Source organism: Adiantum capillus-veneris, chromosome 5, assembly GCF_014529385.1.
Source record: "Adiantum capillus-veneris isolate H3 chromosome 5, ASM1452938v2, whole genome shotgun sequence".
Taxonomy (NCBI): Eukaryota; Viridiplantae; Streptophyta; class Polypodiopsida; order Polypodiales; family Pteridaceae; genus Adiantum; species Adiantum capillus-veneris.
In genome coordinates this window covers 69384085-69407822 of record NC_140935.1, presented here as the reverse complement: position 1 = coordinate 69407822, position 23738 = coordinate 69384085, and the positions used below count along the sequence as shown (strand labels likewise).

The 23738-nt window shown below is 39.4% G+C and overlaps 1 pseudogene; it reads left to right on the top strand.

Moving 5' to 3' along the window:
• Positions 1-3935: 3935 nt before the first annotated feature.
• The window catches only part of LOC147457497 (uncharacterized), a 29931-nt pseudogene continuing 10128 nt past the window's right edge, over positions 3936-23738 (top strand).

Genomic DNA, 23738 nt, shown 5'->3' with positions numbered 1-23738 from the left:
TGCCATAATCTGTAAAGTTGGCTATGGCATACATAGTTGTATAAGCAAGCTTAGTTATTTCCACGTGACCAGAAACGAGGCTTAGTAACTAGTGCAAATAACTAGAAACTAAGCCTCGTGTAACCATGGCCTACGATCCATCACATCGGCAAAAATTCAAGGAGGGTTGTCTGACAGGGGTTGGTTGGGGTACTGTGGGTTAGAGGGCCGCTAGTGCTTGAGAAGAAGAGTTGGCCACGTGGGGTGGTGGCGACGACATCGATCGGACTAAACATATGGAATCTGGTTGTACGAAAAAAGGACTAGATTTCTCGCAGGCTTCATGCCGCCACCTCAATCGCATCATTAACAGAACTACTAGTACCTCCCTCTGTCGTGAGCACTGGCTTCTGCATCTTTTGGAGGAATTGTTCCCTGACAGCCTTCAAGTTGCATCTTTTGACTAGAAACATTAGTTTCTAATGGATGGCTGTTGCGCCCCCTGCATGCGCAAAGTGGTTATTGGATCTTTAGAGTTTATTTTCTCTCATTACTGCTCAAAGCACGAGACTCATGGAAGTTCAAAAGCAGACGCTCAATGCAAAAAACAAATCTATTGCTCTTGAAAGTGAGATCGTTGCAAAAGAATCAATAGATCTTTTACAGTTGTTGGTGACGAGCTTGAGTATATCGTCTCTATGGCCACAAAAACACACTCATTCCACCCTCACCTTTGAGCAGTGTTGAAGAGAATTGCTACTCGATTGAGACCTGATTGAAACCCCTTGGAAATAGCAGTGCCAGCTCTCCACCATACTCTTGTATGGCACCTCTGTATGACGTGCACTATATGTTTTGCACTTTCAGTCTGTCATGTTTTATTGCAAGACGATATGTTTAACTATTCACATTGTTTTTTTGTAGCTTGACTCAAATATCGGCCTGTACTAGATTGAACAATCGAAAAGCAGCAGTACAACATTGCAAGTCAGTAAAGCACCTCATTTATTGTTGCAGTTTATTCATGCTTTATCTGTTTAGTTTTTTAAGAATTTTGCGTACTACTTCCTTTGCTTCAGTTTCTTTGGAACTTGTTTTCAGAACCATACACTCAATGTAGATCATCATCTGTACATATTAGTTACACACACAACTCTTTGCATACGGTTGCTAGCCAATGGATGTGATGTATTACAATAGTGAATTCACAAGTGTGGTGTATTAGAATATTGAATTCACCTTGTGCATCTTTACTTCAGCTCTAAACAATTGATACCATACTAGGTGTCGAAATAATTGATGACATACTATATATGTCCTTGTTTCTCTATACTAGGTGTTAGTATGACGTTCTCTAGACCTAGAAGATTACACTCCAAAGTGTCAATAAGCTAGGGAGCAAACTGTAGCCAACTTGAAGCTAGCTTATCGTCCATATGCTAGGTCATGGTTTGAAATTATTGCATTGTATAAAGATTGAAGCATGCAACATGACATCTTTGCTCACAATCTAGAAATATGTCTCTCCTGCGTGGCGGCATACCTCACATATATAGCAATAAACGAGGTTGACAGACACATGAAATACACTTTTGCTATCGTGATCACTTCTATATTATTATTGGGTGCTTTTTGCCATTGGAGCAACAACAACAAGACACTATTAGTAGCAGCATTGCATCTACAATTTATTATCAATTCAAGATACCAACCACAAATCAGTAGTATCCCCTCTCTATTTGTGAGATCGATGAGCAATATTTGGACATAAAAGAGGCATATTTTATAACTACAGACGAGATTCGATGAAAATTTTATTTTGCGAAGCCGTAGCTCTGATACCAATTCTGAGTGCGCGAATGCGGTGCGTGTACGGAGAGTGAGAAGGGCAAGAATTTACATGTAGCATGTATGTCTCCTCCCATAAACATTATAGCATTTATCAGATATATATCCCTTTCACTCAGTGTGGCCCTTGCCAAATTAGTCATGCTCGAGTTCTTTTCAATGCTAGATGCTAAATGTCAATTTGTATGTCCTGCTATATTCTATAGATGTTGTATAGCAAGGCCCACCAAGCAAGGCTAGTTTATAAGAAAAAGACTTAAAGGTTTCTTTATTTACTTTAAAAGTAAATAGTTTCCATGCTGGATCGTGGAACAACAAAGAACTAATTTCAAGCATATGAAGGGTTTTTCTTCCTGAAGAGATCGATTGAGGCCAGTAGGGGGTACCGGCTGTGTAAATTCAATAAACCAGGGGAATCTCAAATGATGTGGGGATGGGGTGCAGAGGCGCGTGGAAGCAGAAGGCGAGAGGGGGCAAGGACCATGCAATCAGAAGGTGGAAGAGGTTGATTAGAGGCGTTGAGGGTCGCACAAGCAGGAGGCGGAGGGGACAGAGACGTGGGCGTTGCGCAAGCAGGATGAGGGGAAAGTAGCGATCATAGTGTTTTTTATTTCGAAATATTGTGGAAGCCTTGCAGCGTACGGCTGCAATGGACCTTGTGGTGTAGAGTAGCAGAGGTAAGATCCTCGTCGCCTGTACTCGAGTTCAAACTCTTTTGGCTGAGAAACGGGGAGCACTTAATACTGAGGAGGAATCTTTGGAGGTTTCATCGTAATAAGTTGAGAACCTGCCAGCAGTAGCTACCAATATAACAAGGACAAGATGTTGAAGTTCACAAAGAGTTGGAGAAGCAGGTTTTACAGAGGTTCTTTTGAGTTCAAGAAAGACCAAACCAAAGGAGGAGTAGCTTGTGCTTGTGAAGGTGTTTGAGAAGAGCAAGGGAAGGCAATGGAAGTAGCTAAATAAAGGGGAAGAGTAAAGACAAGCGAAAAGAAGAGTGCCTTCACTTGTGCTCCCCTTTGTCAAAAGCTTCGACATTCGTACTTCTACTCACAGTCGCGGAGGGTTGAAGAGCGCATGGTTCCTATTGCGGTCAAGTTTTCTTTGTATTTAGATTTTGAGTTCAATAAGTATACCAATTTAACGTTTCCATAATGTCTTTTGTACCAAATTTTGTGGCATCTTATATCTTTCTCTCACTCGTTTCCCACAACGAGAAGTCCAGTGCTGACCCAGCTCACCTCTCAAACGCATATCCGGGGATGAAGCAATGAAAGAAGCATTGGATAAAGTTTATGATGAAAGAGGTACACTTGATGGCTATGATAGTGATGGTTACCTTGAATGCTACAGGTCAGAGATGGAGCTTATGGGTATTCCAACTGAGCATATGATCAAGGAGTTTGACCGGTTAGTAGCTCTAGAATTACGTAATCAAATACATGAGCTTATCGATATGCATAGACATAACTGGGCAAAATTTGAGGAAGCAGTTGTACAGGTGGGTGGCTAACACATAGCCTTGGAAATAGAGCAGTTGTCTCAATAGAAGCAGAGTACTTTCAGAAAAAATGATGGAGATCAATTATAGATAATTAGCTATGATGAATTATGGGAGCAGATTCATGCAAGAAGTAAAGCTAAAGCAGATGCAAATTTACAAGTACTAGATTTCATCGCAGAGGATCATGCTTTAGGCAATCTAGCGCACGTAAATAATGAATTTCAAACTAAAGCCATTGATAAAAAAAATTCAAAGCTTGCTCGCATGGTAGCTGCCTCTATCATCATTGATTCTTGTGAAGAAGGTGTTGATGGTCGTCTCAGCACAATGAAAGCATGTGAAGCCAAGCAGAATAGTAGGTTTCTTGAAGATGATTGCATAGATAAAATCATTTGTACTGTAACATTAAATGAAGTGTAGGAAATCATGGAGTCCATAGAGGATTTACGTAGCAGTATATATGAGCCTATAATTGCTACTGATGATATGTTTATAGGTGATAATATCACAGAGCAAGATGAAGATGCAAATAGTAATGCTTCTTTGTCAGGATTGAGAGAAGATGATGCCATTATTAATGTTTTCTTATCTAATTAATTGTGATATGTATGAGCAACATATTATGAATGATTTCTCTGCTCTTAGTACCTATTTAGAGGAGGTGCATGAAGAGTCTTCACAGAGTATCGATGGATCTTTGACTACCATCAAAGTATGTGAAGCGGTACAGGATGAAGAGATCTATGCAGATTACTTGGATGATGTTCTTTGTGTGCCTAACATTTCTGACATGACTGAAGTACATGTTACCCATGAAATTTCTCCTTGTGTTATTTCTCATGAGCTGCAAGAGGAACCAACCCTCAATTCTTTGACAGATAATGAGGGTAGTGAGGGCTCTACTGATCCAAAAGTGGATGAAAATTTACAAGTTACAGCTCCTTTTCATGGTCAGGATGGAGTTCCAAGTAATGATGTCTCAGACACTGATGCAAGATATTTAGAGGTTCGTGATAAATATGAAGTCAGAGGGGTGAATCACTATGGATAAAGCAAGGCATGCAAATGCTTCTTTATTTTCTTGGACGAGGTACTTTCTACAGTTGGGTTTGGATAATTTTTTATACTAATGCTTATGTCAACATCATTATGGTTGCCAATAAAAGGGATGCAATTTTCACATATGCTTACTAAGCAAAACCTGTCAAAGGTTTACGGGATTTGGGTGTTTCATAACAATTCAAGGGAAGTTATACTCTATTGTAAGGCTCACAGATGTTGTGTGCTTGTAATGCAATTCGACCCAGGAGATTTTGAGGTCCTTAAGAAGCATGTTGAATATGGTAGGGTTCTTCTGGGTGCACAATGTTGTTGGTTATTACTTGATCCAAGAATAGCAAGCTTACACCAAGGTTATTTGACATCGATAGAGACCAATAATATGTGCTCATATGGTTTTTATAAAGCTCAAGTACTTAAGAAAGATCTTCTTAAGCCATTTGATCCTGGAGGACAGGATTATGTACCCGGCGTGTCATAATTGATCTACATATCGTATGATACCAGTCGAGTTCGAGATGCTAACAGATTATGGCAATTGGTTTATAGGTTTTACAATGATGCAATAACTTTATGGACTTCTTGATGGTTACACTTCATTGATGGAAATTTTTTGAGTTTTCCCTTCGATCTTGGAGGTTTTTGTCTACCTGAAGCCAAATTCTTGGGAGGTTATTGACAACATGCTTACAGAGGGCAGTGATTAGATTTTATGTTTCCAAAACTCTGAAGATGGTTTGGCACATATTGGAGGATGTGCACGTTTCGAGACGGTGGATGTCGTGAAGCTTCGCGTCCACAATGTGAAGCTCTGTCAAGACATGAGTTTTAGATATTATCATTCCTCAAGCGGAATCATCGTGATTTCAAAGATATGCTTGGTATGTCAGTAGACAAAATGCATATCAAAGGTGGTGCACTTTGAGAAGCAGATCAAGTTTTAAAGTACTTTTTTGTCAAAAAGTATTCCAAGAGAGAGCCATGGGATGAATGTTTTCTTTCACCAGCAAAGAGTTTGGAGAGTATAATGCGACTGGTAATGCTTTTGGTTGATATGTAAGCCAAGTAAAGTACTTTGTGATGAATTATTCATCAACTATACCAATGTGGCATACTTCAAAAGCATAATAACTTCTTAGAGAGCTTATCGTTTGGGATATTGTTTCTTAGAACGCATTGATTGTGGTCTATGCCAACATAGTTCTGGTGAGAAAGGCCGGATGCGGAGGAAAGGTGTTTGTCCATTACAATTATCTGTGCTTGTACCTTCCCAATTGTGCTTAGTGATGCTTTGATCAACATGAAAGCCAAATGTGGAGCTGTTACAGTAGCACAAAAAGTTCTTGATCTTTGGAATATCATCACTGTGAGATCATTCATTGCTACATGCAAGCCAGGTGGAAAGGGCAATTTTGTGCAAATTCATGCACTACTAAGTCAACAATTTGAAGGCCAATGTGAATGGCCACTTAATATACTGAGCAGTGAGTTATTTTAAGGGGAAGTTGATAGCTTTAAAACAAAACAAGTGAAAGGGTCACGACAGCTTTCAAAAGCAATAAGAAAGTGATAAAATTGCTAGGTTGAGTTAAACTAGTATTAGTGTTTGGAAAAGGATTGCCTCATCTTAGTTTTGAGCCGATTGAAAATTGAGACTAGCTAGCTACAAACCATCGTAAACGGACGAAAAACCGATGAAATATTTGAGAAAGTCGTCTAAAATATAAAAGTTTTGCTAGTATTTCAGATTTTCTTCTTTGTGAGGAGGAAACGTGATCAGCAGCCGCTTAATAAAAGCGACTTTGTCGAATGTTAACATTGATTAGGATCAAGCTATAGAATGCAAGAAATGTAAAGCTATGTGAATTTGTGAAACATTAGGGGAATTTTGAGATCATTTTTGTGCCTTTTAGCGTGTAGAGAGAGAGAGAGTGGTCTCAACCAATGGTTGAAGAGCTTCCGTTACGGAACCTCTATTTTTGAAAACTCACAAAAAAAGAAAATATTCTATCTTTACCGCAACTTTGAGCTGGTAAATAGCAATGTAAACAAGTAAAAGTGCAAAGGAATTCAATAGCTGTCGCTTTTAGAAAGACGTACTTCTCATATTATATTGTTTTCATTTTGCACGTCGCCATCATAAAACAACGTTTGGATTCTATCTCATGATCTTTTCCAGTTTTGAACCGTTTTTTGCACATTCTGCTTATTCTTCTCTTGAACTCAGACTAGACTTCTCTGCTCATTTCTTTTTTCACCATGGAATCTTCATCACGATCAAAACGACCAAGAACTTCCATTGAAGCCATTGTCACTTACAACACGGCTGATCAAAATGGACAATGGATTCCAATAACTATACACAAAGGAACGTGGATACTGATGCAACAGAACAAGAGAATAAAGTCTTCCACCAAAAACTCTTTCTTGGCGGGATGGAAGGGTATTGTTAAAGATTTCAGCTTTGGCGACAACAAAAAATCAATCAAAGAGGTGCTGGTGCAGCATGTGACATGCATAAAGATCTGCATATTGACTCAAAGAGTTCTGCTTTGCCATTACATAGACCAAACTGTAAGTCTCTTAACTTAAATCCTTATTTGTAATGCATGTTGTATAAGGTTATTTGTTGTACAAATTTGTATCCTTCAAACATTATGGAATGGCAGCCGATAGAATGTGTTATAAATATTCTGGATGTGTGTCATGGATCAATTGGTGAAGAAATATACAAGGGAGGACTAAGGGTTCACTGGCAGAGAATGGAATATTCTTCTTTGACCATTATTATGTTCCACCTAGAAGGACTGGAGAACTTGGAGCCACAACCAAGCTAGAATTGCCTGATTTCAAAAGTGGAGAATGGTCACTCCCTAGCTCAAATACAAGTGAGGGCTACAGGTGCAAACTGTTTTGTGAGATTCAAAAGTGTTTGAAAGCAAACATAGTAAGCAAATAGAGTAGAATTTCTATATTCATGCCCATTACAGTTTTTGTAGACTTCTTCTCTAATGCTGAAGTCAGAAAATCTAGAACAATGTTTTCAGTGAAGACTTTAGACTCAGCAAATGTACTTGAATTTGTGGATGAGGGTTGGAACACCAAAACAGTGAATGGAATCACTTGTAATGTGCAAGCTGGCTCAATTGCTTGCAAATACATGATAGGGACACAAAACTTCAATATGTCATTTTATTACAGAAGATGGCACTATGTTGGTGGTCAGCTAACTCCACTTGATCAAGACATGGAGGACTTCATTGACAGCCCAATAGAAGACATTGATATATGGGTAAACAATGAGCATCTGTCAATTGTAAAGATAAGAGGCATGTGTAGCTTATAACAATTGAGATTGGACCTGCAAAATGATGAAATTGAATTGCCCACAACATTCTGCTTTCAAGTAAATGGTGGAAAGGTAACTGTTATGCCTAAAAGTCTCTTGTTCTCTTATTGGTTCTTTATTTAACTTGGACTGTTTTTGTAGGTATCAAAAAGAAATGAAAAGAGGCTACAGTGCAAGGACATTTTGGATGGCATTGTACATTTGGTGCCTTAAACATCCTTCAAGGCAATTTTGTAACACATGCCTTGCAAGGATCTTATTTTGTATCACATGACCTGCAAGGATCTTATTTTGTATCACATGATCTAAAAGGATCTTTATTTTGTTATTGAAATGCAACTTTTCCAAACATCCAATGATTTGATTTTACTTCAATGATTTGATTTTGTAACAGAGTCTTAAAACAAGGTGATCAAAATGTATTCAATTTCAAATATTTGCACTTACATACAAGGGTCCATACAAGGGCCAATTGGTTACAAGTGGGCTATAGAATAGACAATTGGATACAATAGAACTGGGAAGCTTGATACAAGTGGGCTACAATAAGCTAGAATAGTTTTCTGCCAGGAGTTTTCCTGTCCCTAGGGGACTTCCTTAATGGGGTTGGTGCTTTTGTAGGAGATTTTCTTTTTGAAGTGGGCTCTTTGGCAGGAGGGCTTGAAGGCTGCTTCCTCTTTCTCTTATCATCCATCTCTTCACTTGCCTTTTCCTGCTCACCAGTCTCTTCTTCCTCTTCTAGCTTTGCTTTCCCCTTCTGATCTTCAACATCATCATCTTTAAATACCTCTTGCAGTTGTCCATTTGCTTCAATCATATACTTGATAATCCTTGCTCTTGTCAACCATACATGGTTCTCACTATAGCACTCTCTGTTGATCTATACAAGGCAATAGAAAGCAAGTTTTAGGAACAATAAAATGAGATAAAATACAGCTGGCAAATATGAAATATGCTATACTTCTATATCCTGATTGTCATTGCGATGTAGAACTCCACCTCTATGCGCGTGAAAGTTTATTTATATACTTATACATGTATAAACACATGCATACAAACACATGCTAAACTCCTCCTGGTGGACTTGGGGGTACACATTATATGTGACACCCCGTACGCGAAATAACGAAGGGAGGAATTTCTTCACACATACACAGATCGCGCACGGGGTGACGGTTGATCCAAGCACGGCTTCTGAAGTTATTGAGCACTTTCTTGAAATTTGGCAGATCATTTTTGCCCCAGGATGTCTTATCACAGTAGGAAAATACTTTGTCTAGTGATTCCCATACCTCTGCTTTTTTATTTCTTGATGTACCTTCAAGACCATGATCTTTGATGGCATTGTAGAGAGCTTTCCACTGGTTATACTTCACATTGGATGAACCCTTCTTGGCATTTACCTTTCCTAGTTTTCCATGAAACCCTAGGAAAGCTCTGGCCTTCACACCACCAACAGAGACCTTTCTAGGCACATTGTTTCCATTTGAAGACCTCTTTAGGTCTGTTTCAATCTTAACCTTACCACTGTGAAGGCCAATTTCTGATAAAACCCTTTCAATACATTTGATTGCAGCATCTCTAGTTGCTTTTGGCTGTAACTTCCAGGCAAACCCCACATACAGATGTACAATTTTCTCCGCAATTCTGCAAAGAGCATGCAGAGTGCATATGTGGACATTAGCAAGTGGAATATTTAAAACTGCTTTGAAGTTTGGATCTTGAGTATGCCTATTGGGTGCTTTGTTCCAATTTGCAGGATTACATTCTTTTGCTGATGCCATACAATACAGACAAGGGCTCTTTGCCATAGCTCCTTCGGAGACATTGTACATACATTTAAGGGTTTTAAGGTCTCCTCCCATGTGCCATTCCATCGTGTAACTTCCAAACCCTTCAACTTCAAGCTCTTCCCCTAATTCTTGTGCATTAATGACTTCGTGTATTGTTGTTTGATGGAAAACCCAATCCAGAACATCAAAGTCTTCACTCTCTACTTCAAAAGCACCTAGCCACCAGACATTCTTCTCCGATTGCACGCTGAAGTACTTGGTATCCTTCGGTTTCAATGCTCTGTTCATTAAAGGTATGGAAATCCTCTCAATTTTTCTGTTCTTAACAATCTTGCATTCATCAAGCTTTATCACAAAACTGACAACACCATTTGCTTCTGTATGCTCCAGCTCATAGAATCTGATCATTTCCTTCTGAAGTGTCTTCAAGTCAAGGAAAATATTATTGAACTCGTCAAATTGAAGATCCCTCTTTTTACCATGATAGGTACCATGAATGTGGTGAGGCTCACCCAACATCTCCATTATCCTCTCATTGATCTTTTTCCTTGCCTGCTGCACAATGGATGGCTTTGGAAGCAAAGAGGACCTGACTTTACATTGCTTTAACCTTGACTTCATATTTCTAAACAGCTTGCTATAACCATCTCTGCTAATGCCTACCTTATCCATAGTATATTGCACATCCTCCTTGTCCAAGAAAGAGCTCTGCAAAAATTCCTCAATGCACTGCTCCTTTGCCTTTTTAAACTTCTTCTCTGTGAAAATATTTTTCGCAACCTTGGGAGGTAAAACATCACAATAATGTTTAGCTGCCATTTCCATGTTTGATGCAAAGTTTGGTTGTAGCAAAGTCCTAAATCAAAAGGTACAAAATTAACTGATTATTGATCTTGTCCAAATGACACCAACAAAATAAACAAACAGTGATCAACTAAATTAAAGTTAACTGAATATTAATCACTTAATAAAGAAACAATAGCAATAGGGTCATAATAACAACCTAACAAAAAGATTAACAGCCTAACATAAGCATAATAATGTGGAGCAGAATCATAATACAACTTAACAAAGAAAAGTAACCTAAGCATATTAACAAAGAATAGTAGCAACTTAACAATATAAAATAAGCATATATACCTTGCTGCTCTGATTCTCCTGCTGCAACCTCCTCCACCACGTCTCAAGGCTTCAATGTTCTTTAACTTCTTTTCTCTTTGTCTGTTTCCTAACATTGTATTCGTTCTTCTAGCTTGTTTGAGCTGAGTTTGTAGCTTTTCCTTGCTCTCTTTACATTCCTCAAGCTGTTGTTTAAGAGTATTTATCATTTGTTTGGCCAAATGATCTTCTAACTTAAGAATATCTCTCTCTGCCGCAAGACTCTGTGTATAACCCAGCAACCCTCTTTGACCATCACCCACACATTTTATCAATGATGAACAATTTGAGAATGGGGGAGTGCTCTTTGTCATTGGGTCCACTAGATACAATCTTCCATCAGTCCAGAGATCAATGTGTTTTTTTTTAATCTTGCCTCATTGCTTCAAATATGGACGAGGACACCTCTGCACATTTGTTTCTCTTGCGCACTGGACAATATTCTTCATTTAGCTCAATGTGTAGATGGTATAAGCTTCTCTTCTCCATGGAAGTCTGTTAACAGTAGTTGTCAGAGATAGTACTATAGGGAAAAGCTCTACAGATGCGAGGAAGAAGACGACAGAGAAAAGGTTTGTTTCCGCTTTTGAAAATTTTGAATTTTGGACCAGAACTGACGTTTTCGCTAGTTTTGGAGGGAGTATTTTTTAGAATACTAAAGATCCTAGAAAGATTTGACAATGACATGTTTCGGCGGAGGTAAAAAGGACGCAAACTCACCTTTTTACAAACATTTCACTATTTTTTAAATAAAGTATATATTCTCTCTCTACATATTCTTACAGGGCACAAAAGTGACCTCAAAATTTCCCTAATGTGAAAGGTGAAATAAAAAGAACTAATTAATATGTGTGTGTGTGTATAGAATTTATTAAAATTATGCAAGGTGAAGCTTTACTTTAGCATTCTAAAACAACAGAATGCCAAAAAAAAGTACATGTTGTGTGTGTGAGAAATTTACTAAAGTTATGCAAGGTGAAGCTTCACTTTAGCATTCTAAAACAATAGAACGCAAGAAAAGTAAAGACATGTCACGATGTGAAATGAAAGGTACTAGTGTGTGATCCGCGTGTTGCTGCGGTTAAGAAAGCATCGCCATTGGGTCACACACATACACATATTTGTAGGGGTGTGTGTGCGCATGCGCGTGCGCACAAGCGAGGAGGGTGTACTTTATTCCTTGTAATCACTTCAATAAGATTGCAATTTTCACTCCCTTTGTTGTTAGATCTTGAGATCGAGACTCTTAGAGTAGACCTTTGATATTTGCTTAGATTGCTCTTATGACAATACAAATTGTTTTTGACTCCCCCGTCCCCCCCCCCCGTCTCTCTCTCTCTCTCTCTCTCTCTCTCTCACACACACACACACACACACACACACACACACACACACACAGTTTTGAGTTTAATAGTTGTCGGTTAGATCTTTGGGATCTCTCTCAGTGAATAAGAAAAGGAAACTATAGTAACCTTTGAGTGTGGCAGATTGGTTATCACAGTTCTCTCTTAAATACCACGTCTTAAGTTCAAGACTTGTCATATAGAGCTTTGAGATATCGTGATGTATTTCTATGACTTAAAAACTTCCCTTTCTCTCTCTCTGTCTCTCTCTCTCTCTCTCTCTCTCTCTCTCTCTCTCTCTCTCTCTTTGTCTCTCTCTCTCTCACACAAACACACACACATAGGCGTTCAAGTTGTTGATTACCTTTTCTATCTCCCTCCATCAATATTTATCTCCCTATGGACAAATATAGGCTCATATGGAGATGCAATAATGTGTGTGTGTGTGTGTGTGTGTGTGTGTGTGTGTGTGTGTGTGAATGCACAAGTTAAGAGAGTGGATTGTAGTCCTTATAATCACTCCACAAAGATGAAAATTCTCTCTCTCTCTCTCTCTCTGTCTCTCTCTCTCTGTCTCTCTCTCTCTCTTTGTCCCTATTTCTCTTGTAATCTCTCTCTCTCTCTCTTTCTCTCTCACTCTCTCTCTCTCTCTCTCTCTCTCTCACACACACACACACACACACACATGCACATTCACACACACACATACATACACACAAAGTTTTGAGTTCTAGACTTGTTGGCTAGATGTTTGGGATCTTTCTTAGATAATAAGCAGAGGAACCGATTGGTGATCACAATTCCCTCTTAAGTACCATGTCTTAAGTTCAAGAAATTGAGGTCTCTTGATGTGTTCCTTTGGCATTAAAACCTCTCTCTCTCTCTCTCTCTCTCTCTCTCTCTCTCTCTCTCTCTCTCTCTATACATTGCATGATGCATAGAAGCGTCGAGCGCTCAGATTTATTTAAGCTCTTTAAGATGAATATCAAAGTAGAGTCACCCATCAAATTTGAGGGCTTGATTTTCTTTATGGCCTTCATAGGAAAAGTTGAGTCACACTTTAAATGACACATGGATGCTTGCAAGCTCATCTCTCTCTCTCTCTCTCTCTCTCTCTCTCTCTCTCTCTCTCTCTCTCACACACACACACACACACACACACACACACACACACACACACACACACTCATTTGTGCCCCATGGAAGGTTGTAACAGATTTTCAATAGGTGTGCCCATCCTTTTTTGGCATAGCATATCCTTGAGGTGATGAGAGAGTGATAGTGGATATATTCAACATTCAACTTTTCTATGTCTATTATGCTCTTCCATTTTGGGACTAAAATTGTACATTTTTTGCTAGATTTCAAGCTTTCCTTGAAGAAAATCGGCAAAATTTTGTAAGTTTGTGTAAATATCCTCAATTCTTTAAATTTCAACTTAAAATTCAAACGATTTTTATTGTGCAAATTTTTAAAAAAGATTTTCTCGATTAAAAAATTATGTTTTGGTAGGTCCTATTCGAGACCTCTCTCTCTCTCTCTCTCTCTCTCTCTCTCTCTCTCCCCCCCCCCCCCCCACACACACACACACACAAACACATGCCAATTCAACTCCAGGACCATTCAATTTTGTCCCTTTGCACAAAGCTACAATGTGCAATGTGCACATTCTCGGGGCTAGAAGGACAATTAATTATACATGGAGGTGCCAAGTGCCAGATTCATGTGTCGATTGCATGGTGTACAATGCATGCATGTCGTGATCCGTCACCTCCACCATTGATCCCATTTGAGCATGCACATCCCATGTAGTGCTCGACGTTCTGTATGGCCTTCAAAATGCAAAATAGAGCAAGCCTTTACAAAACTAGAAGTAGTCACCCTTCAAATTTGAAGGTTGGAGTTAGCATTCAAGAAAAGTGTGTCTTAGATTCCCCTTGAGTAAGCTGAAAACTCAATACAATTGGTTGAAAGGAGGGGGAAAAGAAAAAAATCCGCTTGAAAATTTTAAGAAAATAGAGGTGCGTTGTAAACGATACGATTAATTTGGAAAATTTTCTCTTTGAATCTACCCTAAGAAAATTTTGTATGTTTGTAAAATTGACTTTGCCCAGAGATTGGCTGGAGTGAAACTTCATTGCCTTGCCAAAGTCTATAAATAATATAGATATAGATGAAGTACTAAGCTTTTTGACTTTTTGACATAACTCAGAAGTCAAAACTATATCTTTTCATTTTCTACCATCACAGTTATTATTAGTACTTACCACTTACCCCTCACTTTTGCATTTCAAATCAAAAGCTTTTAAAGGATTTCTTTGAAATGAACCACAGTGTGACATGTGGATGCCCTTTCCTTCCTATAAAATTTTAAGCTGCATTATATATAGTATAGAAGTATCCATCATGCACTAAAAACTATGAAAGTCTCCCTAACCCAACACAACACTAAGGTTTTCTTTTAGAAAGCCAAAAATGAAGAATAAAAATGACTTGTTGTCTGTAGAGAACATCTGAGGAGAAGCCGCCGCCGACGGGAGGAGTGTCGCCTATAGAGAACGATAAGAAGATTAGCAAAGCAAGGCCGGGCTTGCAAGAGAGTGATGAGTAGTAGGTGACTGAGACAAGCTAGAGGAAGTGCCATCAAACAAAAACGTGGCAGGGAGGAGTAACTTCTACAGACGAAAGCCGCCGATGATCACCACCAATACAAGGCCGACCTAGAGCACATACTGTTTACAGTCATTCCTGACCAAGAGGAGGAAACCAAAGGGCACCACAGTCTGTCGAGGAGCTCGCGAGTGAGGAAGAGCTGCCAGCGGAGAGGAAGTTGGTTCACAAGAAGCTTGGTGAGGGACAAATCAAGTGGTGCAGAGGATTGAGACGAGAGATGCCAAAATGAATGAGTTCTTTGCTCTAAAACAACTATCCTTATCGGTGAGAGAGTACTACTCGAAATTCATAACCTTGCAAAGATAGGCCCCAAGAATGTCCATTGAGCAGCAAGTAGCACGGTTTCAGGGGGGGATAAGTGTTCAAGAGGTGAGCCGGGCCAACACTGGACTACTCTGTGGGAAACGAGTGAGAGAAAGATATACGACACCACAGAATTTGGTACAAAAGACACTATGGAAACCTTAAATTGGTATACTTATTGAGCTCAAAATTTGAATACAAAGAAAACTTGATTGCAATAGGCACCATGAGCTCTTGAACCCCAAGACTATGAGTAGAAGTACGAATGTCAAAGCTTTTGACAAAGGGGAGCACGAGTGAAGGCACTCTTCCTTTCGCTTGCCTTTACTCTTCCCCTTTATTTACCTACTTCCATTCCCTTCCCTTGCTCTTCTCAAACACCGTCACGAGCACAAGCTACTCCTTCTTTGCTTTGGTATTTCTTGAACTCAAAAGAACCTCTGTAAAACTTGCTTCTCCATCTCTTTGTGAGCTTCAACATCTCGTCCTTGCTTTATACTGCCCTCAATCAAACTCTTCGGGGAAAAAAAAACCTTCATATGCTTGAAATTAGTTCTGTGTTGTTCGGAGATCCAACATGGAAACCACCTTCTGTTTACTATTAAAGTAAATAACGAAACATTTTTCTTATTAAAAAACGTGTCTACTATAGGTCTTGCTTTAGCCGCCGCTCGTTAGTGGCATCTTGCAGTCCCATCTCGATGGCGTCCCTAAGTAAGAACTAATCGCTCTCTAATTCTTGACTACCTGTTGTGTGGTTGATTCTATTAGTGTGTGCATGATTAGATTAGTATGTAGATTAAGGATTTGTAATGCATTACTCTAATCATAACTCCTTGAGCTTGGGTGAGCTTGTGATTAGGATGTGACCACGAGGATTAGTAGAGAATGCAAATATTAGTAGATTTGATTAGCATAAGGGTTAGTGTGTGTGCATACACTCATCCCCTTCATTATTTCTCTCTTCTTCCTATTGTAGATAATCTCATGTGATTTCTCCACTCAATTCTATCTCATTTCTGTCACACAATCACCCATATGTGGTGTTTCCATGCCTTAGGCGGATCGCTATCATCCTTGGATTGATAAATTTGTTGATTCTTTGGAGCTATGCTACGAGGGGATTAACATTTGGCACCATTGCCAAGGACGGTAGCTTAAGCTCGAGGAGAATTTTTGAGTATAATCGAGTGTTTAGGAGTAGATTTAGGTAGAAAAATCTCAATTTCTCACTAATTGATCATTAATTTTTAACCAATCCACTACCAATTCAAGTGTTTTACATGTGTATATGCCTACTTAGAGGTTTAGTCATCAGTCGTTTGATATGATTGTAAAAATTTTGACTAAAATTGAGTGATCTTTTAGTGTGTAATTCAAGATTTTTTTCTAATTAGGCTCTCTAATTACACTTTAAACACATATTCTTTTTGTGTTGCACATAGCTAAATCGTTGATTAAAGTTGTGATTATTATCCTTATGTATTTAATTTCATTGAAAATGATGCTACACATGAGATTTTGTGCTCAATTGATTGTAGGTGAAATGCCGTTAAGCGGTTACTAGTACACACACATGTGTGTAGGCGGCAATTGGAGTTGGAAATCGACGCGTTGCTCATGAAATTGTGAGTGCACTAACCCACACAATTGTTGATTTGATTTGCAGGCTGATTAAAGTTTGATTACAAAAAAAATTAGTGCAAAATTTAAGTGCAATTAATATGTCCATGTGTAGACAAAGTGCGCACTTTTGAGTGCTAGTTATGGCTCAATTGGTGCCAATTAGAATTGTGAAAGGCAATGACTTGTTTAATGATGTTATGACAATGATGGTTCAGATTTTTTGATTGCTAAAATTCCACCGTTATGCTGTCCAAATTGCGGTACAAATTGTGTGTGCGCACTAATTACTAGATTTATGCTTAATTTTGCTAGTTTGCTAATTTGAGTTTACTAATTTTTGGGTCAAAATTGGACAAAAAAGAGACAAAAAACAGTCAATTTTATATCGATTTGATTGTCAAATGCATTGGAAAATGATTGGGATTGTAATCTTGATGTTCCAAATGCTAGAAATCAAGTAGAACAAGGTGCATATTTTTCAAAAAGAATTTTGCTAATTTTTTGTAACTATTTCATTACTTTTTGGTATTTTTAGCATTTTTTGTGTTAATTTAGTGCTTAAAATTGTTCAATTTTTATAAAAATTGATGAAATTGTAAAACTCTGATGTGAAAAATCGATCCAAAATGAAATTTTTGAAAGGATGAACTCTCGCTAATGTTTTGGTTATTTTTAGCATTTTTGGGTTATTTTCCCTTCCTTGCAATTTTTTTTAACTTTGTTACATCTGTGTATATTTCCACCTACCCCGCCTCAACCTCGCCTGCATCCATGTTTACACTTACCTTGTTCTGCACTCATTGCCCCCGTGCACACAGTCTCTAATTAGCCTCCACTCCTTGACCTCGTGTGACCCAACCCCTACACACACACACACACACAAAACAAAAGCAAAACAAACAAAAGAAGAAAAGACAAAAGACTTAAAAAATGGAAGACAAAAAAGTCAACACACTAAGAAAGAAACACACAAACAAGCATACACACACACACATACACAAACACACGTTTTCTCTCTCGCGCACACACTCAAGAGAATTTAGAAAAAAAAAACTCAAAAAACAATTTTTTTGTTTTGTTTGCTTTTCTCTGTTTTGTTTCTCTTCATTGCATTGCACATGCATCAAATATCCGCACATGCCCTGTTCACACGCATTTAAGCACGAATAGACACGTTTAGAGAATCGAGGGTCAGATTTCATTCGAAATTGTCCGATTTTGTCGATTTGAGCTATTTTTAGCATATTCGAGCCAGATCACACACACAGACCTTGTTTGATACGGGTTTTGATTATGGATCTACGATTTTTCAGATTAAATGCTTAAGAGCTGTTTCATGCGCAATATTGCATTTTGGCTCGATTTGACCGCATAGTTCCACGATTGACCATATTTGACCTGGACTTGCGATAGAGATGTGTTTTGGCCTTGATATTGACCAAATTTAGCTAGTTAGAGCCTATTCACACACAAGATCTCAGTTTGGCCGCTTTTGGCTATTCTTAGCACACTGACGCGTGATACGAGCTCGATTTTGTTACTAGACTTACATTTGGCTACAACTTTATTGAGTGACCGATTTTAGAGCCAGATTATACACAGAGATCCCGATTACCATTTGGATAGCCATTTATTGCCAGATTACTCCTTGTACCTAGTCCATTGGTTTATTGCCCCCTCACACCCGATTTGACCTACACTGCTAGACTTTGGCAATCATGGATCTTGAGGCCATATTTGATCGATTATTATAGATCCATGGCGGGCTAGATGGATTGCCTGTGTACATCCATGTAGATACCCATCATAGGTATATCCAGATTTAGCCCACAGATATCCAGGCTCCCAGATTTCAGATGCTTAGAGCCCGGGTACATGCCACATTGCCATGTCATATTCTTGATGGTGTTGGTACAGTATATAGACCCATGACGGAGGATAGTCCAGAGCATATCACTTTAGCCCATCTTGAGGATTGTAGAGACACACTCGAGCTGCCACAGACTGCATCATTGCGAGTATGTGACACTAGACCCATATATATGAATGAGGATAGGAGGTTTTACATGAGAGAGCTTGCTAGATCTAGAGAGTATCCCTTCTATGATATAGTGATTGTGATCCCCCCAGGTTCCATCCGATGTACCTATAGGAGTGTCCATGCTGATTCTACATATGTATTACTATGTGGACTACGATATTCTCCTTCACGGCCTAGTGATACTGAGCATACAGTAGATATGATGACTCTGCAGCATACAGAACTTTGATCACCTCCAGGATTTCCATCCTCACCACCATCTAGGAGACTGACCTTAGAATAAATCATAGCAGAGGCTAGGGCATATATGGAGCATAGGATGCAAAGCCACACTAGTGCACAACCAAAGCTACGAGCCACAAAGACAGTTACACCTCATATTTTGAATGTTCCTTCCTTCTATTAGCACACATGCTAGAGAGGTTATAGACATTGTTGAGATGTCGAGCTCTACATCTTGAGCTGGCATCCACTACGGGTCTTGGCCTCTTACAACATTTACTCACTGGCGTGTTAGGTGACCGACACGAAGGATCTCTGCCAGTGATTCTACAACTGGACTACACTTATAGTGCTAGCCTGGTACGTTTCTAGCGAGCTCACAGAGATTCTTAACAGGTCTCCAAAGTGCAGTACACAGAGATTTATTGTACAAGTACAATGGTTGTATGTACGCTTGATTGTGGACACTCGTTGAGTGTAGAAAGCGTTACAGGTACCACGATAGTAGGTTCAGCAGATTTGCAGGTTTTTGTAGATTGCAGCTATTTTGTCTTAGTGCTTCAAGATGTCTGACGGTTTCAGTCAGATTGTCACTGAGAAGCTTGAGAAAAATAACTACCCTGCATGGAAGTTCAGAAATGAGCATCACAGATGGCATGATGGGCTATCTACAAGATGCTGAAACCCCCGCCATTGCATGGAAAAACTTAGGTAGAGTATTCGAGGTGATCACCAAGGACAGGAAGCTTCAACTAAAGTTGGAGCTAAATCAGGTTCAGAGGAACAACCTCTCCATCAATGATTATGCCTTGAAGATCAAGAGTATCATTGAGGCTCTTGGATCTATTAAAGTCTCAGAGGAAGACGATGACATAGTCCGTGCATGCTTGGATGGTCTAGGAGATAAGTATGTACATTTCAGGTCTTCCATGAATACAAGAGACGACATCCCCGTGTTCCAAGATTTGATTTCTATGCTTATTCTTGAGGAGAAGAACCTTGGTCTTGACACATCTTCTTCTCATGGTAGAAATAGGTCTGAACAGGCCTTCTATTCTAGCTCCAACAGAGGTAGAGGTTGTGGTCAAGGCCCAAGTGGTTGCAGGTGCCAATTTCGAGAAGGTCAATCAAATAAGAACAATACAGATGGCAGGGGAAACCAGTCTCAAGGCAGGGGGAGTCAAAGAGGTCGTGGTGCAGGATCAAGCAAGCAGCAACATACTGCAGATAGCACAGAATGTTGGACTTGTGGTGAAAAAGGTCACATGTCACGTGATTGTCCAAAGGGAAAAGCAAGTGGAAAGAGAGAACAGGGAAACTATGCATCTACTAGCAGAGATGCAGATGACAGCAGAAGAGAGCGCATGTTTGTTATGCAGCATGTAATGAATACAATGACTGCAGAGAATTCCACCCAAGATGATGTTTGGTATGTGGATTCCGGTGCCTCTAATCACATGACGTCTCGTGGAAAGTGGTTTAGAGATATGCGCAAACCAGATGTGTCAGGCTTTGTGCAGAGAGGAGACGACACAGCTCACCCCATTGCTCATGTAGGGGACATACCTCTAAATACAAAGAGTGGGAAATCAAAGTACTTAGCATATGTACTTCATGTCCCAAACATTACAAAGAATCTTGTCTCTGTTGGACAAATGGTTGAGCAGGGTTTGCAAGTTCGCTTCAATCCGAATGGATGTTATGTAGAAGATTTCAAGAATGGTTGTAAGCTGATCACAGAGGGCAAATGTGTGGGCAGAATGTTTACCCTGAATGTAGACATGCCTGAGGTAAAAGCTGCATTATTTGCACAGGGCACAGGTGTTGTGGCTGATGTTAACATTTGGCACAAACGCATTGGCCATGTCAATGAGCAGAGATTACGCAGCATGCAATCAAAATAGATGGTAAAAGGTGTGCCCAAATTCAAGGTGGACAGTATGCATAAACTGTGAGCAGCATGCCAGTTTGGAAAACAGTCAAAGGGCTCATTTCCACATGAGCGCAATGTATGTAAAAAGCCACTTGAGGTGGTGCACACAGATGTTTGGGGTCCAACCGATACAGCAAGTATACATGGTTGCAGGTACTATGTCTCTTTCATTGATGACCATACAAGGAAAGTATGGGTCTACTTCATGCGTAACAAAAGTGAAGTGTTTGGTCACTTGCAAGACTTCAAAGTCATGATTGAGAAGGAGACAGATATGCAAATCAAGACATTGAGGTCAGATGGAGGGGGAGAGTACTTCTCCAATGATTTTTTAGATTTTTTGTGAATGCATGGTATACATAAGCAGTTTACATGCAGATAAACTCCACGGCAAAATGGGGTCACAGAAAGGAAAAACAGGCACATTGCAGAGGTTGCACGTGCATTAATGCATGAGAAGAACACGCCTCATCATTTCTGGGCTAAAGCTGTAAATACAGCTGTGTACATTATGAACATGACAGCTACAGCTGTGGTGCATGATGTAATACCTGAGGAAAAGTTTACAGGTACAAAGCCTGATTTGGCACACTTGAAAGTGTTTGGCTGCATAGCTTACGTGCATGTACCAGATGAGTTGCGTAGGAAATTGGATCCTAAAGCAGAGAAATGTATTCTTATGGGATATTCCCTTGAACAAAAGGGGTACAGGTGGTACAATCCTACTAAACGAGAATTACGAGTGAGCAGAGATGTAGTCTTTGATGAGATGAGCAGCTGGTACAGTAATGCACATGGCACTATTGGGGCTGATGTAAAAGATGATGTGGTTGTACAAAATGTGAGGCCACAGTCACAGGTTTTGAGTGGACCACAAGAGTCCTCTTCTCGTGGATCTGTTGAGAAGCCATGGAATGGTAGACTATGTACGCAGGTTACCTCACCAGCAGGTACATGGAATGTATCACGAAAAGGAGAGGAAAAGGTTGATGAACTCCCTTTATGGCTGATGCATCATCAGGTTTTTCACATGTAGACATGGATTCATATGGTTCTGAACAAAGTCTTGATGAGGAATTTGGAATTTCGGCTGTCAGGACACCTGGTGTAAGGAAAGTACAAGAAGATGCTAGAGGGCAAAGGAGTGACCCAGGATCGTGTAGATCTAACAGAGTCAGAAATCCAGTTCAAAAATTGACTTATGATGGGTATCTAGCGCATCACCAAGCCTACATGGCTAAGGTGATACAGGATGTGGAGCCCACATGTTTTGAGGATGCAGTTGGAAATGTGCATTGGGATGATGCAATGAATGAAGAGATGGCTGCATTGGAAGCAAACGACACATGGGAGTTGGTGCCATTGCCAAGTGGCAAGAAAGAGATTGGCTGTAAATGGGTGTATAAAACCAAGTATAAAGCTGATGGTAACATTGAGCGTCACAAGGCAAGGCTGGTCGCAAAGGGTTATGCACACTCTTGTTGAGCTCGTGAAACTCGATAAGGAGGCTTATTAGGCAGTGGACTTCTGGGTAGAATCTATATTGCATGATCATCATCACCTCCTTTTGGAGGTAACTCTCTAGGGATAGCATCAATAAAAAAATCTTGGAGTCTACTTAGGAAAGTAGACAACTCTAATTCCTCTTGATTGCAACCATTTTTATCCAGTAAAACATTAGGATCATTTAGAGATTCCTTAACAAAAATCATGTACGTAGAAATTAAGCTTTTCATTGACATATCAAAAGCAGGCATATTTACAAGGGTTTTACCTGACTCATTAGCATCTATGTACATATTCGTGGAGGGTGCCCATAGTACATTTCAAGAAATTTCCAGCCATAGCTAGAAATTGTTTGAAGCACATTAATACTTTGAACTTCACTTTAAGCGGAAATATCCATGCATGCCTAGAGTAATTACCAGTGAAAGTAATCAAGTAAAGGTAATTTCCTAAGGACGGAGTTTGCATGGGCCCACAAACATCACTATGCACAAGCTTCAACCTTCATGTGGACCTAACTGAACCATCCTTTGGATACTTAGAACGCTGCATCTTACCCAAATTACAACTCTCACAAACATGTTTGACAGGTCATTCATGAGGTGGAAAAGAAGCACCATATCAGATTTCTGCAAATGCAAAAAACTGGTAAAATTCACATGACCAAAACGTGCATGCCAAAGTTTTGCATCTGAAATATCCAAAATTGTATTTGCAAAAATTCTGCTTACACTTGTGATACAAAGTGAGCTTATACATCCCACAACATAAAATGCCAGATGCAATAATTTCAAACGACGCTGAGATCATGTATTGTACATCTGCTATCCACAAATTTGACTACAAGGCCAAGTCTAGCAAGTGCAGATACAGATAAAATATTCTTCTTGATCCCAAGTACATAAAGTGTATCAACAAGTGTTAAAAAATTGACATTTGTAGCAGTAAGCACAATCTCTCCAACTCCCTAAACCGGATAAGAGGCATTGTTGGCACAAGTGACTGAATTCCCATGAGTGGCAGACTCGAGAGAGGTGAACAAATCACGATGTGAGGTAATGTTCTTTGTAGCACCACTGTCAAAATACCACACTATGTGAATTTGCAGCAAATGACATGCATACATCATGGATATCATGATTATAGATGCACTCTGCACTAAAAGCCCATTCTACATCAACATTAGTATCACAGTCTCCTTTCACAAAAGACTCAACAATAGATGCATTTGTAGTGGAACTAGTATTTGCAATGGAACCACCCTCTTTCTTCGTTGCCTCTTTGGCCTTCAACTTAGGACACTGCTTGATCAAGTGATCATTAGCTTTACAATAATGGCAACGCATCTTTTTGCCCTTATCACTAGAATTTCTAGACAAATTATTTCCAACAAAATCATTA